The sequence below is a fragment of the Homalodisca vitripennis genome, chromosome X (assembly GCF_021130785.1).
Source record: "Homalodisca vitripennis isolate AUS2020 chromosome X, UT_GWSS_2.1, whole genome shotgun sequence".
Taxonomy (NCBI): domain Eukaryota; kingdom Metazoa; phylum Arthropoda; class Insecta; order Hemiptera; family Cicadellidae; genus Homalodisca; species Homalodisca vitripennis.
Genome location: NC_060215.1, coordinates 102,809,794 through 102,825,464, shown reverse-complemented (window position 1 = coordinate 102,825,464; position 15,671 = coordinate 102,809,794).

The window sequence follows — 15,671 nt, the reverse complement described above, 5'->3', positions numbered from 1 at the left end:
TTCAAGCAATAAATTCAAGGAGATATTTTTTATTGTAAAATATATTAAGTGAAATAAACATCAGTCCTTTTATTGGAAACACAAATCTCAAAAGTGTTGTGGGTTGTAATTGCACTGCAGAAAGACTTGTAACACGTTATGGATAACTTTTATTACTCAGAAGAAGATTTATTAACAAATTTTGTGTATTAAATTACTATCGCAAGAGAAAATCAATTAAAACGCACGTATCTTCAAAGTTGTGTTTATTTATTTCACACTAAGAAAACCTGAGTGTTTAATTCCAGGTGCAAGAGTTAAAACAAAATAATCTGTGTTATTTTTTAAGATTGTGGAATGGAATTTGTAATGGAACACTAATTAAAATAGCTGTATGACTTAAATGCTAATGCGCAACCAATACAACCAATACTATGCCAGATTTAGCTTCTTCGCCTGTCTATCCGCTTATGTTTTATTGAATAGTTTATTGAACACTGTTTAGGTTTATTAAACAACAATGCTTATTGTAAAATTTAATTATTGTATTGCAGTAGTATTACGATATGGAAAAGTTACCTAGACATTTGCTCCTACTTAGCAAAAATTAGCTATTATTATAGCTTACGCTTTACCAAGCAAAAATACAAATAGAAGTTGCTTAGGTCATTGATCTAACAAAACTATTGTGCCAGTGGATGAAAGTATTACTAAAATGGGAAAGATATAAATAACTACTAGTATTCCAATTAGTCATAATTTTAATGGGAAAAAAGTAACAGGACTGTTAAATCTCTGAATATATTGAGAAATTTAGTTTAATGGTTTTGTGCTTTAATTGTGCATTCAGTAACTTCAGTTTGCACGAAGGTTGGTGATAATACAATGGGAAAACTTTCATTACATATAATACACTAAATGACATGGCAACGTAATTTGTTACGATTTAAGTAATAATTATCACACAATATATGTAATAATTTAATGGTGCACCCTGTAAGCACGTATACTCGTATTTTAGTACGGTTTACCGTAAAAAACTATTTTTCTCTCTATTTAACAGGTAGTGAGAAAAAAAAACGAAGCATTTCTGGCGTACGTTCTGTTGGCTCTACCTTGTGTTAATGTATACAAGCAATGTCTAAAGTATTGTTCACTGATTATGGTACATTTTGTATATTTTAGATCAGAATTTTAGCATAAAAAAAAAATACTATTTCTAAAGAAATCGTTCCAAAATTTTGAATGTTTCAGAGAATGAATTTAAAACGTTTTGATTGCATAACATAAAAATGGCCTATATTAAAAAAATAATCTTTAGTTCTTTTTAAAACACAACTGGTTTAAAAAGATATAATTAAAAGCAGCTAACCTTTTATGATAGTATAGTTTAATGAAACACTTGAGCAAATAGTTCAGAACAAAATATGGTATAAGGGAATATTAATTTTTTATCACATAGCTTACATAAATAAAGAATCATGAGTCTCTAAAGCACGATGACTAAAAGTACGTAGAATCCCCATGCCAAATATCATTTCTTAAGAAAAACTAGTGTGTTTATAGCAAAAAGGAAATCTTTAACACACTTGATATTGTTGCTCTTTTGTGGATTTCATTATTATATCCACTGACACGGAGTATGATGGTACGTGATTATGTTGCTTTCTGGACTGCAGTAACTTGTCTTTAAAATCATAGATAAGTCAAGAGTTCACATATATATTTTCTTATTGTTAAGCGAGTTTTGAGAGTTTGGAGGAAAATAAAAAAAGATGTTAACAATTTTATTTAGTAACTAAACACCTCTCTAAAGCTTACTTCTGGACCATCAAAAAATACCTATTCCCTGGGACATGACAACTCAATGGTCACTCTAATGGCGGAGACTCGCGTTGTTATTTGATTCGGTTATCTTTAAATAATTGATATTGATATACTTGTAATTAGATCCTCGAAAGTTAATTAGTGCTGAAATTAATACTCATAATAAAAACTTAAATGTTTCTTACTGTTTACGTTAGGTTGTAGGAATGTCGTTAATTTATTTCTACCGGTGTTCATATTCACCTAAACGTATATACCTTGCATCACAACTATTATTATTATTATAACTCTGGTTATTGATACCATGTGAAGTAATGTTATGAAGCAGAAAATCACTCCAATACTCATCTCTAAAAACACTTAAGTAAAAATATTAATGTATTTTATTGATAAAAACTTGTGAAGAAACGGAAAACCAAATATGAGAATGTACAGCTACAAAACAGTTTACACAAAATTGTGTACCCACATTACAATGCGAATGTTTTATAAACGTAACGACTACGTACAGTGTGTTGTTCAAAAAAATATATTTAGTTATTATTTACACACTTTATTTTTACACCCAGATGAGCTTGGATCCATCATAAGCACATGAATATGTTTTATTACCTGTAGAGATAACATCTTTACTCTTTTAAATAATGTGCACGTTCGAGAGGTTAAAGAGATTGACCAGATATGACGTAACGTACACGTCAGGGAGCAGTTTCCTCAAGAACGAATGTTTGATAAAAGTCAGAGAGCACATAAAAATTACGACAGTTATTTACAAAATATATTACTATCTAAACTAGAATGAAATAAAAAACTTATCATTCATTTACTCTGTACCAGTAATTAAATGGGAACTTTCAGTGATTGTTAAATATTGATGGTATACAGTGTGTTAAAAATTTTATGCTCGCAGAAAACTGGAAACTGGAAATCTTGGAAACTATAAGATACAGCAAAGAATAAATTGACAAAGTGGTTCGTAATAACAAGACTAATAAATTAATGTGATCAAATAGATTATAGGTTGCGTCGTTCAGTCACTGAACTAAAAAATACTGTTTTTAGTAAAAAGTTTAAACGCTCAGAGCTCCTTTATGATTTATATATTGAAACGTTTTTACAAGAAACTTTTTTTATTTAATTGATATTATTATAACATTTTTTTCCAGAAAGTAGTAGGCGTATGTTTCGAGTAATTTGCTTCAATGCTACAACCATGCTACAAAGTAGATTTTTATTGGTTTCAAAAATACCATATGACTGTGGTATACGTTTTTCGTGGTTTTCATCAAATAATTCATAAAACCCCCATTTTTTAAGGTTGTAGGAAGGATATTTTCATACCAATATTCGGATGTTAAGTAAACCTGACTGATATTTCGCTAAAAACGTTGTTTGTACCTGCAGTTAGTAACAAAGAAACTTCAAAAAAGGTCAGCCTAAAAGATAAGCGTTTTTTACATTTTCTTATTTTGTAATATCAGCCATATTTAAAACGCTTAAACCATTCAAAAACACGAGCCCGCGATAAACATTCTCTGCTATAAACTTCTTTCAGTACATTTTAAGTTTCAGTACCAGTTTTACCAAGTTAAAATGAAATTTTACAATAATTAGTTGCTCTACTATTATATACACGAACCATTTCATCCGTAACAACAGTAACGTGAACGTAGGCTCTGACTAACGGTGTTGTTAACGGAAGCGAAACTAGCTGCATACTAAAGAGAAAGGTTCACACTAAACAGCTGTTGATTAATGACGGTTGACACACGCCTCCTTGATCCAAATCAGTCTCGTTATTTAATAGGCAAATCTCTTATGTTAACCCTAACAGAATTATGATAAGACGCCAACACTTCACCGATCCCAAATCGCACAGAAATGTATTATGTGAATTTAGAAATGAATTGTCACCTTAAATTTCTGGCACTTATCCTACTCCTTATTTTTTAATTTATTTCCTAATTCTTAATTTATCAATGCAAAAACTTACTGCCAGAAAAGTACCCTCATCGCTTGTAACTTGCTTATACTCTCATTCACACACTACGTCACGCACCTTTTGCTCAGTCCGTTCGTTCAGTTACAGTTATCCACATCGGTCAGTGATCAAGAGGTTAGGTCGGCTGCCTTATTAGCAAAATGATTCGTCCGGCCCTAACTGTTGATCTAGTTCTCTGATATCTGCGGTGATCAGCCAAACTGTATTGAAATGAGAAGTTATTTGGAGAATATTCAAATTTGAAGGAATTTGGCCATAGGCAGCACTGCGGATACATAATGCATCTTTGATTTGATCGTTTCTAGGTGTTTGTGATATCGAAAAGATGCAAATAATTAGATCCGAGATTTTTTCGTCTTCGACTTATTGTAAAACTGTTCAGATAAGCATGACCCAAGGTTGCAGAATTCAAGTCTGTGACAGCGTCAGATTTCAAACATTAAACTAAGATTATGTAGAACTTTATAGAAATCGCCTTCCTCCCCAACACTGCATAAGTAAAGACAAACGTGAATTAGTGTACTTGTGGCACCAATGTACGACGTCACGGGTCTGTTGACAAATCTCTGCAGTTCCAAAGTATATTTACGTGATTGATTTTAAGATATTAATGGTTGGAAGTGAAATTATATTATGAGCTTAATAGTTGTTTGAATAACATTCATGTTAGTAAAACCAGACAAATATTAATAAACTTTTCTATAGAATAAAGTATACATTTAAAAACTGTAAAATAAACAAAAAGGTATAACCCTCTAAATATTTAAAGAATACATGATGTAATACTTCCAGTAATTTACCACGCATGGTTGTGCACATATTGTTTTACTTGTATTTACCAATGTTACAGTATTATTTGTAACCGCAATAATATTGTATTGTAATTAAAATACGTTTTCTGTCAAAATAGTTCTATCTATTATATACCACTGTACCTATAAAAATCAAACTTGCTAGAGAAGACTATTTCAAAAGGCACTTACTATAAAGTACATTTTAGATAATCCAGTGTAACCTTGATAGCACGAACTTAAACTAGAAAAGTATCTTCATTTTCTCTAAGTCCCCTCCATCTCCTCCATTCATTCTTGTTCGAATGCCTCCAAAATCCCCATGAGACTCTTGCAATAAAGGTTCTACTATTTACAATACTTTAAACATTCAGGGTTTTGCTAATCATTGTTAAAACAAAGAATCATCCCATGTTTCATCAACATCCTAAAGTACATAGTAGATTCCTAGTTGTAAAATTGTTAGAGATGTTCGTATTATGAACAAGGAATAATTACATGAGGGCTGCAGGTGTGGTTATAATAGAGGATATAAATTGGAACAAAATATTTCCTTTTATAAGTTGTAGTATATCTTAAAATATTGTGAAGTTAAAGTATTTATTCGTTAAAAGAAAATTTAGAATAAACTTTAACTTCTAGAATTTCCAATAAGTAATGAACATTTGATAAATACTGGTAGTAGATTAGCATTAGTCTTAATTTATCCCTATTAATTACTGAAAATGACTAACATAATAGCGGTAAATTTGTTTACGATTAAAGTTAATGCATTAAAAAAAAGATTCTAAAATCATCTCTGTGCCCAAATGTAGTATAAAAATGTCACTTACCACTATTTGTACTGAATATTCGTATTCTTCTTTTAGAAAACTAAAACCACATTAGTGCTCAAATATTTAACAAAATATTGATATCACTGAAACAAAATACTTTCTGTATATCAAGTTATAAAGTCATTGAATGTTTGCAAAGATTTTCTGAATTAATATTAAATATTTTTTTTCCATATTTGTGTATGTGCCTGTACACTTCCCAGGTAAAAACCACACTGAGAACGGTTTTCTTTCATAAAAGTATTATACATTGTTTAATCACCGACAAATACAGACGTGTTCCTTAAAACAAGATAATACACAGATTCCTAATATAAAACATATGTGGTATTAAATTTTTTAACATAATCACAATTAAGTTAAAAAGTTAATCATTTTATTATGAGAATGTACAAAGATTCATATTTCTTTTTGAAGTATACTATTACCATTAATTCAAACGTTGTAATTAATTTTTAATTTTAAATTGAATTAAAACTTACCTAAATATGGACTAATAATGAACTGCCTTTAATGTTATACTATACAAAAGTCGTACCCGTATTCCCATCCATAAAGTTATTGTTACATTTTTACTTTATTTTTATGGCACAAGTAATAATGACTTAAATTTTAATAATTGCACGTTTAAATTACCTTAATAAAATACCACAATATGACAGTTTAAGCATTGTATAACTGTAATTACGAGACACTTTGACAAAAGCCACATGATCAGTGTACAGTAAGTTAAGCATGATGCATGTTGGGGGGTCGAAATTGATAATGAATCTCATATTAGTGCACAGGTATGATTGCCTAGTCTGGACTGAAGCAACATGTCCCTTCAGTTGGTACCAGTCCTCCTCCTCTCATTCCTTTACACATACATCTCTAAAAAATAATGTTTGAAACGGTTTTCTCAGACTACTACCATTTTAAATAAAAAGCAGATATTTATTTTAACACAAAAATTTTAATACAAAATATTATTGACTCGAAAAGCCTTTTTACGGTTCCTTTCACCAGTAATCCTGCCATAAACTACTAACAAGTAAAGGCCAAATGCTGCGGTCATCTTTCGCTTAAAAAACCTTATTTTCCTCTGCTGACTACACTCACTTAAACTACAACTTTTAATTTATTGGCTTAAAACTAAAGATGCATGTTGTACCTGTGTCAAACGTCCATTTACGAAAACTGCTTATGCTTTGATAACATGTGCAAAAGCTCATGCTGTAAGCTAGGTCGTGTGTATCTTAGAAAGGTTTAAGAACTGTTCAATTATGCATATTACTAAACTGAAGGATGATTGGTATAATGCGATATTGGAAAAAGAAGAGCTGCGTGAATCTATATACAAAATAAAGGTTATCACTGATAATTTATGAATTTATTAACAGTAACAAAAGTTTTAGTTAGGTAACCCATTTGTTCTTATTATACGGTTACCTAATTTTTGCCTTATACAATATAGGAATACGATACTATCCGCCAGATACTGTGCCCCTCCCAGGGTCATCACACGGTTAATCAAGCAGCAGGTCTGTGCCATGCACTTGGCTTCCATTGGCACCAAATTGTAGACATCTCGATAGGCTGACACAAGCCTAACCTATATTGCCTTTCTATATTTTAGACAAAACGCGAGGTAGTATTTTGAAACGTTTTATGATACCAATATACTGTTGACATATGCATGGAAACAATGGTAAAAAGCAGTAAAATAAACAATTATACAAGTTACAATGTTACGTCCTGTAATAAAATACTTTTGTAACGGTTCAAATCCCCAACCAAGCTTTTTTACTGTCTTCTCATAGCTTTCTGACAAGTTCGCACGTGAGTTAGACAGTAAAGTGTGATTTTTCTGTCTAGTATTACCCCAAGGATCTTCACAAAACTGCTCACTTTCAATGCTATATCTTCAAGCATAACGTTCACCTAATCCTGCAATGTTTGCATTAGAGAAGTCGATGTAATATCACTTTATATCACTGGTCGATCACTGAACACTTTTTTGTATTCAACTTTGAGAATTCCAATATCCGAGTACGCCCATACGTTAGGTGAAGCTGACAGTCGTCGACATATGCTTTTACACTGCTATTTAAACGCAGGAAGACAGATCCGAAGTATATAATGTGTACAAATTTGGGCTCTAGAATTGAGGGATTCCCTTAGTTGTTTTAAAGGATATATGAAACTTTTATGTTCAATTATTTTGATGTCTTTCCAAAAGGTATGATTTTATCCAACCGATAGCTCCTTTCTCCTAGTAAACTGATCTATTTCTCATAACTGCCAACATGATTATTTTGGTTTTTGGTGAAATTGTGAATATGCTATTCTTTGAACTCAATTCGTCTATTTGTAGAATCCCTGCCTTAATATATGCTAGTATTAGCACCGTATACTATAAAAAGGGGAAAAATCCATCTTAATATATACATTACATTGGTATTATTTTAAATAAGTTTCTACTATATGTTTTTTTTATTATTAAAGAAGCAAATGCATTCACCTACACTCTCAAAATTTGCATAGAGAAGATACAGAATTCTTTAATCAGTGGTATTGGCTGCAACTTCAGAACCAGACTTTACCCCAGTTCCACGATTCTTTATCGCCTCAGTTGGCGAATACTTTTGTTCTGTTTTTGTTTGTTCAAGAGTTTTTTATTTTTATAAATATGGCACAATTATTACACTGCTTTACCATACTGGTCGATTCTCAGACTTTTTAAAATTATAAGTGGATATGCACATAACAATAACCGATGTAATATACATATCTATATTAAAGGAGTTTTAGCACCAAGACTTTCATAAATTTTCAAATTATTTTATTTATGATTATAGTATCCAAAACCTTCATCAGTCAAAGTTATCGCGTGCTTCCTTCACCAATGACTACATGTCATGGAGATCATAGTAATTTGTGACGTGGTATTGTAACCTATAAATCTGGAAACGAATCAGGTTACAATTAGAGTTCATAATATGTTATTTCTCATTTAGGTAATTTGTGGGGTTTTTAAACTATTTTAATGGCAATGTAAAATGTTATAATTGATTATAAAGTACAGTATACTGTATTTACGTCATTATTGCAGCTTAATCTGAAGTAAAAGAAATCTTTGACATAACATCGTGTTCAAATTTTCATTCTGACATTAAAATACGTTTGGCACCTTTTCTAATGGCACTCTTATATACAGAACAGTTTTTAAACACATTTGCTTATCGATGGAAATTGGAATAGCGGGTTATGTAATCGGTATTCTTCAGATATGAAAACTAACTGTAATAGTTTTGTAACTGTAACGGAAATAAACTCTCTTTCATTTCATTTCATTTCTTTTATGGCAATACGGACAGCACTGGTATTACCTGAATGCAACAGTTCCACAGATTCTAAAGTTTCTACAATCTAACATGTATTTAGTTTTTTAAATATTTAGGTTTTTAATATTTTGTTTTCATTTTGTTTTACTTTTAATCTTAGTCTATTTACAAATTTACCAGTTCCAGAAACTTTCAGAACCATTAAATCACGTCTCAACAGTAAATAAACGTACTCCCGTGCTAGCAATTTTTAGGTCTTGGGTACTTTTGATGGAATCTATCAATCAGTCGATTAAATTAACACCAGACTGTGAAGGCAGATGCTCATAAGCTACCGTTCTGTATATCCCAGTACGGTACCTGCCTTTGACTCTTGTCTCATAATCATGTATGTCTCGGCCCCTTGTCAATCCTCATTATGACCACGAAACAGAATATTTTGCATAATTTAGAGAATAAGTAGAGTTAACAGTTGTTGTATGAAAACTTGTTTGCTAGATTCACTGATAATTATGTTTACAAATCTTCGAATCGAATTAATTTGCAATTAAACGCTCTTAAAAATTACTGTTTACGTATGCCCCTACAAAACCAATCCTTATGAAATGTGTGGGTAAATCAGGTTATAATACGCCATCATCAATATTTTATATGAATTTATTGACTAGGGACCGTAAAACATAAATGTTTGAACATAATTTTGCGCAAACTGAATCCATGTGTATAACATAATATGTCAACACTCAATCTAGGCGTATACCAAGAAATTTTATGGTACAGACTTCTTCTACCATAGAATCTGTTAGCAAGGTATCCGGGCCATTTTATTGGGTTTGAAACTTGGTTTGCAACCTAAATAACTTGTGATCAATGACTTAGAAATGTACTAAGCCACAATAGGGGCATACCATTGGATTCCAATGTGCAAGCAATGTAGTGTGGTTTACGCAATCAAATGCTTTAGTTAGGTCAAACACTAGTTGTGGAATTCCGGCCTTCTAACTCCTTTACAACGATATTAACCAGACTCGCGACTGCTTCTGTCGTCGATATGTCCTTTCTAAAACCAAATTGGTCATTTTAAAGCTGACTGTGTTACCAGAACTGATAGAAAAGTGTACTCAATGTAATTATTATGTGTTAGAGTGTATTATGGGGAATAATTATCAGAAAGCCTTGGCTTTTTAGATCAGTTCAAACCAACGATTTGGTGGAGATATGTGGACGATACCTATATTTTTAAAGATAATTACTGGATGAATTTTAAATCAAACTAATAGTATTTCTCCTTCCATCAGCTTCACAATGGAAGTATAAGTCCAAAAAAGCATCCTGTTTATAATGTATGTGTATGTCCATATATACGTATGTCCTTAAGACTAAAAGTCGGATTTAAAATATCAATCGTATCATAGGCGTAATGGATAACCTCCAGTAATAAAATCATGTAAAATCTGTAATGAAAGAACTGCAAATAAAACAGAAGAATAGCCCCTGGGTCAACAAACCAGAGCAGAAAATGTCAACCCCTTATGTACTGGGATTATCGGAGAAAATTAGAAAACTATGTATAAAGTAAAACATTATAACTGCGTTTAAAATACCAAAGCATTATAGAACAATTCTAGTATAATGGCACGCAGTATTCCAAAAGCTTTTTTTACAGTATAAAATGCAGTTGTAATAGTGAATGGATAAGCAAAATAAAAAGATCAGTATTCGATATAATAAAATAACAAAAATAAAACACAAGAAAGGGCTAATAGAAAAATAAAAATAACTGCACTTTCTTGTTGGTATGAACACCATCGTATGAATTAGGATGAAACAAACATAATCCAGTCTTCATCTATTAAATAAGCAGACCAAGCAATCACTCAACCATCAGTCGAAATGAGGTCGCTTTGGTTCTCAATTCTGAAAATTAACTAACAAGTAAATCTAAAGCATCATAAATGGCGATTTTGAATGCGAAGTCACGGTATGTTTTTTAGAAGATCGTCTACAAAGCACAGATAGAAATTGCACGCTCTTGTTTCTTTTTTGTCACCACATTTTTCTGCCGTGACTATCGCCATTTATTATTGGTCTCTGATCAGTTCCTTATTGTTGGTTAATTATGTAGACCTATTGTGACCTGTATTAGAGATAGCATGCATAGAGTTGACACAACATGGATGTTGTGATTCCTGACTTATGCGACTCACAACCCTCTGGTGTAATTAGTTTATTTTAACCTAGATTTATTAGGTTGGTTTTGGAGGAAGAAATCATATCTCTAAAGAAAGTCATACTGAATTTTTAGTATCATTGAACCATGGTAAATGTGCGGAAATGTCATCTTTATTTTTTAAGTTTAGTTTAATTTAATAATAAGGAAATTGGAAGTTTTAATACGTTGACAGCATATGGTTCCACTGCTGTGTCTGCTGCATGTGAAGCAGTTTTAATTTTATAAAGTTCATAATTTTATTTATAGTCATCTGGTGTTATATAACTCTTGAGTCCATATGTCCTCAAATTGCAGGAGCAATTAGAACAATAAATAACCAGTTCGACATATATATATAAATCGAAAAGGAACGAAAATTTATAGAATGCACTCTCAAGAAAGTTTATTTGAATAGTCCTTGTATTTAAAATTGTATTTTCTGAATACCATTTAGAATGTTTAATTACTTATAACTATCACTATGTATTTTTAAATAACTCCTATATAAGATTATGAAATGTTTGCAATCAGGGGTTTACATAATGAAATAAAGTAAAATGAGGCTAGGCAGGCTAGATACACAACTTATAACCCAGTTTTTTATGTTATGAATTCATGTCAACTAAAATGTATAATTTTTATTGACATGAGAACAATGAAATTAAGTATGTAAACGACAATTAATCAGACAACAGAGAGTAACTGCTTTTGTACTACATATAATCAGTCCTGTTAGAGGTACATTTACATTTGTCCTCATTAGCATGTTGGTGAAACACAGCATTGGTGAACTCAGCTCAAACCTAAGTTGAGCAGAAACTATTTAATTGTATAGTAAAACCAAGCATGTACGAATGCTATTCATAATTATTTAAGGGATTGAATACAATTTAAAGCACTTTAAATTACTGTAATTTATGTGCATTTATATTACGCAACGGTCAAATAAACAATATAAAAATACTGCCCTACTTTGTTGGTTAGGCAATTTGTTAGTTACAAATTAGTATAGCGGAAGTTTAATTTTATACATTGTAAAGTCATGATGTGTGTTTAAAATGTTAACATAAATTTTCCTTCGCAAAGTTTTCTCGAGAATTATATGATTTTGTACATTATAGTGCAAGTACGTTCTAGGTTATCCATTTTAATAGCACTTTAAAATGAAGTAATTTTGAGAAACAAAAAACCAATTTCCAAAAACGCACTTAATGATGATATATGCAATCTCTCACAAAAAGGAAGAGAAAAATACGCCATAGTGCGTATAAGCAATTTTAGATGTTTATTGTATTTAAAAATAATATTTTGAATTAAAAATGTTTATTTTTCACCAGTTGTTACCAACCAGATACTCATTCCTTATTATAAAACAGCAAACGTTTGCTGTGTAGTGTGATACGTGAGGAGTCAATTTCATAACTTTTTCACATTTAGTTAACTTTGTTTATTATGGTTGTATTCTGAATTAAATTCTCTACAATCTGTATTAGGAAAAACAATTTGTTTATTGGTCATTCAACAATGTTATTCGACATCAAACATTTAAGACGGTATTTTTGTTATTAGATTTTTGGCAAATTTCATACTTTTTCTCAAAAACTGTTGACACTACAACCTCTAGAGTGGTTTTATTTGATTTTTCAGGTGATTTTCTTTATACATCCATCTTATTTGAGTTAAAAAGTAAGAACAAAACCTTTCAGAATCACTTAATTTCATCAGGTGAACTGAAAACAAAGCAAAATCTTTCGCCAGCCATTACTCAGTAATGGAGCGTTTCCGGACCTACCTTTATATAACATTATTTTCTTATTTTTAGCTCTAGAATCCCGTCTTAAAATATGTTACCATATTTCTGACTCACCCTGTATATAGATATGTACCTAATTCTCCTACACATTGCTTAGGGATTGTTAAGCTTAGTCAAAAATATTAGAACCATTATATTGTTTTACGTGATATACACAAATTTCCTAGGAATAAAAAGGGTTTTAATTATTGTAAAACATTTTTTAGTGATCTAACCTCTATCACACAAAATTTTACTTGGAATATCCAGTTGGAATCTAAAATTTATTTGTTCGTCGGCAATCTCGTTGCAAACATGATAAACATGACTTGGATTATTCTTTATATAATTAACACCTCAATTTATTTTTGTTCTTCAATATACGAGGCAATCCATTAAAATTTGGAAAGAAACCCAATATAGAATCACCTAAAACTATATTTCTGACTCCTCTTTTATCACCATTTTTCACAATAATATTTGTTGAATTTCTGAATTATTTATCCAATAAAGTTTCGTTATTTCCATAGTTAGTAATGAAACTATTATTGTTATTTACAACAATAAGAAGATATTTTATTTATAAAATATACACTGAGAAACTTGTATGCTTTAGTCAGGAATAAATAAACAAAAAATATTTCTAGGTTCAATCGATTTTGGTGGTTAACTATTCTACATCTTGAAACATAGAGATCAACTTGAATGCATAGACGCTTTTTTCTTGTAATGTCCGTCTCTTACACTAGGAAGGCTAAGGAATTAAGAATATTCCTATCAAAATGAAGGTGTTTTGTCTTCACGTAGGAACTAACATACCAATTACATTGAAAATGTAGTAGTACAATAACGTTGTAGATATGACTCATGATTCAATACAGGGTACTTAACAAGCAGCATGAAATATTATCAATGGCTCAAAGTTACGTGTGGTTGAAAATGTAGAAGTTATTGTATTTAAAAACTTACATTTTCTTCATAGTGCAAAAGTCGCAAGTCTACTTGTATCGAGACTCTAACATAAAAGAACCATCTTCAGTTTATCTGCAGCAACAGGTATTATTCATTGAATTATTTAAAACTATAAAATTTCATTAAGACATACGATAATTGAATTACTAAAGTAAATTGTAACTATAAAACACACACATTGTAAAAATGTCCCTCCTTTCAGTTGTCTTTAATATGCTGTATAAATCTACATTCACCAACAGTTTTTATGTGGGGCTAAAACCTTGAAATGTTCTTTTAAATGTCTACTACTCCTGTATAATGGCTATTGTTTATACTAATTTGTGAGTTATTTGTTGCAAAATAACACGAAACCCCTACCCTACGAGACCGCATTTTTGATTATATCAAACTTAGTTTTTCCTTAGTGGGTGACTGAGGTATAAATAAATGTTTTAATTTATCCATCGCGATATGAACATTTTCACAGATTATGCTTTTTCCTATTAAGGAAAGAAATTCACACCTTTCAAAAAGCCTTTTACAGAACTCAAACTTCATCCTCCCTCTAATTATTTCTGGAGCACAGTTTAAAGAGTACAAACACTATTAAAATTACTATGCAGGCTTGTAATTACAAATTACAAATATAGTAATATCACTTATTTCCATAGTCGATGCTATTTGTTGACAAATTTCAAACTATCCTAACATAACATTTTAATTTTAATATAAACACAAAACCCGGGAAAACGACACTGTACCTTTCTACAAAACATAATTCAATGGGGTCCTAAAATGCATTACACCCATCATCGCTAGTATAAATAACCACCTAGCCGAAATATTTAAAATGACTCACTCGGTATGAGATATAATAATGGATATAAAGCAAAAATATTTCACTAAATTAACCTTCCATGAAACAAAGGTTAAAAAGAAGCCATTCCATATTTTACAATCCCGCAATTTGTGTAAACGATATTTGTCGTTAGAAATCAAACAATCATTATAACTTAGTAATTAGACTTTACCATTATAAATAGGTAATATGAAGCAAAAATAATACTGCACGATTATTAATTAACTATAAGTATAGTATTGTATTAAAGTCTATAAACAAATGTGTAGAAGATTTTTCCCTTTACTCCACTCTCTATTACTTCCAAAATAACTCATTTACTAATTAATCATCTTTAAATCAAGCCGCAACACTGCATGGGTAATCACTGCGCTGCAAAAAGTGTATTTTTGAATGTACTAATCATTTATGTTAAAATTATATAAGGAAGCGATTGCAATGCAGTAAATTAATAAAAACTGTGTAAACATATTTTGAAAACAATTCTAATGTAGTGGTACAATTGAATTTAAACAAATTTATAAATATTTTACCCTTTTCAAAAGTATTAGAAACTTTAACTGTACAAAATATATAAATAGCAATATTGGCGTGGAGATACAATCCAAATATGTATTATGTACAGTTTTGTACTAACAAAATTAAGTTTTAATCATCCTTACTATGTGGTGATGATTTCCCCATGTATAAATTAAACAACAATTATGTATGGTACACATTGGATAGGACAGGTGGTAAAGCACTAAAAACCAGTAACAAGAGTTTAATGATGCTATTAAAAATGGATTCTTATGCAAGACTTGACGACACTTAAAGCTTTTTACTCCCTCGTAGAAAGCTATCTGCATTCTCGCCATACATGTCAGTAGGATCTTGTATATATCGAATATTTAGAAAAATGTTACTGATATTACCTCAAAGATTAGTCTAGATATAGTTTCATGCTGATTAAATAAATTACTAGATTTTAGGACATCCATTGCCAAACATGTTTAGACTTGTATTGTAATAGAATTATTCGTTAAGATAAGTACAACTTGACCGAACAGTTATACATGTAATGTATTTGTAAGTGTAAAATTGAAACTGATGT